This window comes from Schistocerca americana, unplaced genomic scaffold (assembly GCF_021461395.2).
Source record: "Schistocerca americana isolate TAMUIC-IGC-003095 unplaced genomic scaffold, iqSchAmer2.1 HiC_scaffold_137, whole genome shotgun sequence".
Lineage (NCBI taxonomy): Eukaryota > Metazoa > Arthropoda > Insecta > Orthoptera > Acrididae > Schistocerca > Schistocerca americana.
The window spans coordinates 270001-275000 of NW_025725449.1; the positions used below are offsets into that span (position 1 = coordinate 270001).

Genomic DNA, 5000 nt, shown 5'->3' on the forward strand with positions numbered 1-5000 from the left:
GGCGTCGATGACGCGGGCGATGCCGTCTTTAACCGCCACCACGTCAGGCTTGCGGATTCCCTCAGGTGTGCGGAGGTGGGGCTCCACAGAGACGTTGAAGCCCCTCTGCGCGAGTCCACGGGCGACATAGCGCACGATCGCGTCATGCCGCTTAACCCGGGACCCGTGCGTCCTGAAGCAAGCCTGTAACACGTGGTTGGCGGTCTCTACGGCCTGGCAGCCCGCGCGGCATCTGGTGTCCGCCTCCCGCCCGCGACTGCGCCGTGCCTTCGTGGGGAAGGCGTTGATGCGGGCGCGGAGAGCGTCGATGAAGTTACGCCCAGATAGCAGGCGACTGGTGTCAGCGACCCACTGGTGTTGCCCCTTGACGGCGGCGGAAGATGACAGCGCCGCACCGTCAAAGGCAACGTGCAGGCGCGCGGCCCACATCTCTCCAACCTGCGTCGACGATTTGAGGAGGTGGCCCTCCCACATAAGATGCCGCTCCAGCGCCTCAATCTCACGCTGCACCTCGTCCCGGCCTGCACCGTCGGCGGCTGGCCCAATCCTCTTCAGCGCCAGGAGACGGGACCGGCGAAGTGTTGGCCCCATCCATCGGCATGATGGGATGCCGAGGCCTCCCTGGGCTACAGGAGCGTGGAAGTAGCCCAGGGGGGTGTCCGCCGGAAGGCGGAACCATCTCCTGACGGCGGCACGGATGGTCACATCTGCCGCTTTCAACGCACCCACTCGGGTGCGGCTGAGGGCCAGCCCATGGTACAGGCCAGGCAGAAGTACGGTGGTGAGGGCGTGGAGGCGCTGTTGCGGCTTGAGCGGAGCTCGGGAGATGACGTCCAGCTGCTCCACCAGGTGGCGTCGTGGGTTGAAAACGCAGCGACCAGCGGTGGAGAATTGCAGTCCCAAGTACCGGAAGGTTTCACCCACACGTAGGGCGGGCACGGTGGCGTTGCCCGCTTTGAAGGTAACGTCGGCGTCGACCTTCACCTTCTTGTCGCGCCCAGACGCGACTAAGGCGAGGGTGAAACACTTCCGGGCATTGATCTGCAGCCCCAGATGGGCGAGGGCTGCGACGGCTGCGTCGATGAGGGACTGCAATCCCCTCGCGGTCGATGCAAAAAGCAGGACGTCATCTGCGAAGGCCGCAGCGTTAACTCTGCGACCAAGGATCCGAGCTCCGATGTGGGAGGGAAGTTGACTCAAAACATAGTCCACCGCAAAATTGAAAAGGAGGGGGGAGAGGGGGTCACCCTGACGCACACCCCTAGCCGGCTGCAGGGGCACGCCCACGTCGGCGCCGCCCGCTATCACCGTCGTGCTACCCTCGTAACACCTTTCGACGTACTCAATAAAGCAATCCGGCAGGCCATGAGCCCTCAGCACGGGGCGGAGGGCGGCATGGTCCACCGAATCGAACGCTTTAGAGACGTCGATCGATGCCACAAAAACAGAGCGACAGGAGCGGACTGCGTCGGTGAGAGCAGTGTCCAAGATGAAGGTGTTTTCCAACATCCCATCCCGGGGGATGAATGCCCGCTGACGTTCGTCCACAGCACATGCACGCATCAGGCGTGACGCGAGAACCTTGTGAAAGGTCCGCGCCAACACCGAGCAGACCGTAATGGGGCGAAAGTCAGCGGGGGATGTTGGTGCAGCCGTTTTGGGGAGAAGTGACGTCCGGGCGCGAAGCAGACGCTCGGGGAGGGCGCGGGCCAGGAGGAAGAGGTTCAAGAGTTTCACCAGGACTTCATGCGGCAGGCGCCGCAGCTCCGCTGGAGTCAGGCCGTCCGGCCCGGCTGCCGATCCCCTGGGCGGCAAGGCAGCAGCGACCTCCTCACGTGTGACCGGCCCCCATAGGCACTCAGGAGCGACAGGCTCCGAGTGCGGGAGAAGGCGGTCACGGATGAAGCCGGCGGTGGAGATCGGCTTCTTCGTGAAGAGGTCCGCCCAGAAGTCCAGCAGACCGGGGATGTCGGGTGGCGGCTGCAGCAGGGTGCCGTCCAGCAAGCCGCGCACGCAACGCGCACGCGACCTACGGAAGGCGTCCTGTGTCCGCGCGTATTCCCAGCGGCGCCGCTTGCGCTTCTGCAGCGGCGGGGCGGCAGGCGGCCGCTTGGATGGTTGGCGCGGCCGCTGTGTCCTGGTGATCGACCTCTCCCCCCTGGACCCGACCGACGCAAGGGCATCCGGGAGCATGCCCAGGATGACATCGGGCGGCGTGCCCCGCCCCAGACCAATGACTCGATCCAGGGCAGAGAAACGCTGGGCGGAGGCAGGTAGCCCCGCCAGATGCTCCCAGATGGCGGCGTCAGTCGGCCCCTCCGGCGGCGGCCCGGTGGTGTCGGCCGCGAAGTCCTCGGCTGCGTCGACGGGCGGCGCAGCGGCCTCGCCCGCGTCAGGCAGCGAGCTCGCTGCTCCACGGCGGGACGCCGGCTCTTCACCCCGACCGATCTCAAGTGCCTCCATGAATTGGCGGACAAGCTGCTTGTGGGCAGCTTGCCGCCGTCGGCACTTGATTGCCTCAAGCGTTCGGTCGGGGAACATCCTGGTAAGTTCTTGATTTACAAAGAAGAACCGGGCGTCCCTCTCCAGGAACAGTTCGGCCTCTGCCTTGGCGAGCGACAGGACTTCTTCCTCCGTCCACCTCGCGCGATGCCTCTCCGTCACGATCTCAGCGTTGGCGGCCGCAGGGTGTTGGCGGCGGCGATGGACCCCGAGACCGTTCTTCGTGGTAAAAGTGCGGTGGCACTCACTGCAAGCAAAGGGAGCTACACAAACTATCGCATTTTCGTTACGGCCGGTTGGCCGAATAGGTGCTGGGGTAGCTGGGGTGGCACCTTCAGCGGAAGGGCCACCATCTCTTGTTTCTTGTCGGCTGCCCCCAACTATAAAGGGATAATGCGAGGGGGGGCTGGTAACCCCCCCAAGCCCCTGGTGCGGTCTTCCACTCTGCAAAAATCAGCGGGCCCACGAGAAGGGGAGAAGACCGCAGGAGAGGAGAGGCTAAGAGGGCTAGGCCCATGTATTGCGCATCACTCTCCCTGTAACCATAACCCAAGGAAGGCACCTCGCAGCAGCAGCACGACTACATCAAGACCGCACTTCGAAAAGCCAAGTCCGGATGCAGCCACACCGCCGCCACTTGGCCACCTTAAGAGAGTCATAGTTACTCCCGCCGTTTACCCGCGCTTGCTTGAATTTCTTCACGTTGACATTCAGAGCACTGGGCAGAAATCACATTGCGTCAACACCCGCTAGGGCCATCGCAATGCTTTGTTTTAATTAGACAGTCGGATTCCCCCAGTCCGTGCCAGTTCTGAGTTGATCGTTGAATGGCGGCCGAAGAGAATCCGCGCACCCGCGCGCCCCCGGAGGAGCACGCTAAGGCGGACGCGGCCTCGCAGCAAGGAAGATCCGTGGGAGGCCAAGGCACGGGACCGAGCTCGGATCCTGCACGCAGGTTGAAGCACCGGGGCGCGAACGCCGCGCAGGCGCGCGCATCCTGCACCGCCGGCCAGCACGAGGCCAACCAACGGCGAGAGCAGACCACGCCCGCGCTAAACGCCCGCACTTACCGGCACCCCTACGGCACTCACCTCGCCCAGGCCCGGCACGTTAGCGCTGACCCACTTCCCGACCAAGCCCGACACGCCCCGATCCTCAGAGCCAATCCTTATCCCGAAGTTACGGATCCAATTTGCCGACTTCCCTTACCTACATTATTCTATCGACTAGAGGCTCTTCACCTTGGAGACCTGCTGCGGATATGGGTACGAACCGGCGCGACACCTCCACGTGGCCCTCTCCCGGATTTTCAAGGTCCGAGGGGAAGATCGGGACACCGCCGCAACTGCGGTGCTCTTCGCGTTCCAAACCCTATCTCCCTGCTAGAGGATTCCAGGGAACTCGAACGCTCATGCAGAAAAGAAAACTCTTCCCCGATCTCCCGACGGCGTCTCCGGGTCCTTTTGGGTTACCCCGACGAGCATCTCTAAAAGAGGGGCCCGACTTGTATCGGTTCCGCTGCCGGGTTCCGGAATAGGAACCGGATTCCCTTTCGCCCAACGGGGGCCAGCACAACGTGCATCATGCTATGACGGCCCCCATCAACATCGGATTTCTCCTAGGGCTTAGGATCGACTGACTCGTGTGCAACGGCTGTTCACACGAAACCCTTCTCCGCGTCAGCCCTCCAGGGCCTCGCTGGAGTATTTGCTACTACCACCAAGATCTGCACCGACGGCGGCTCCAGGCAGGCTCACGCCCAGACCCTTCTGCGCCCACCGCCGCGACCCTCCTACTCGTCAGGGCTTCGCGGCCGGCCGCAAGGACCGGCCATGACTGCCAGACTGACGGCCGAGTATAGGCACGACGCTTCAGCGCCATCCATTTTCAGGGCTAGTTGCTTCGGCAGGTGAGTTGTTACACACTCCTTAGCGGATTCCGACTTCCATGGCCACCGTCCTGCTGTCTTAAGCAACCAACGCCTTTCATGGTTTCCCATGAGCGTCGATTCGGGCGCCTTAACTCGGCGTTTGGTTCATCCCACAGCGCCAGTTCTGCTTACCAAAAGTGGCCCACTTGGCACTCCGATCCGAGTCGTTTGCTCGCGGCTTCAGCATATCAAGCAAGCCGGAGATCTCACCCATTTAAAGTTTGAGAATAGGTTGAGGTCGTTTCGGCCCCAAGGCCTCTAATCATTCGCTTTACCGGATGAGACTCGTACGAGCACCAGCTATCCTGAGGGAAACTTCGGAGGGAACCAGCTACTAGATGGTTCGATTAGTCTTTCGCCCCTATACCCAGCTCCGACGATCGATTTGCACGTCAGAATCGCTACGGACCTCCATCAGGGTTTCCCCTGACTTCGTCCTGGCCAGGCATAGTTCACCATCTTTCGGGTCCCAACGTGTACGCTCTAGGTGCGCCTCACCTCGCAATGAGGACGAGACGCCCCGGGAGTGCGGAGGCCGCCGCCCCGTGAAGGGCGGGGAAGCCCCATC

General features: G+C 62.7%; 1 pseudogene; it reads right to left on the reverse strand.

Moving 5' to 3' along the window:
• Positions 1–5000, reverse strand: part of LOC124566149 — a 7960-nt pseudogene that overhangs the window by 1930 nt on the left and 1030 nt on the right.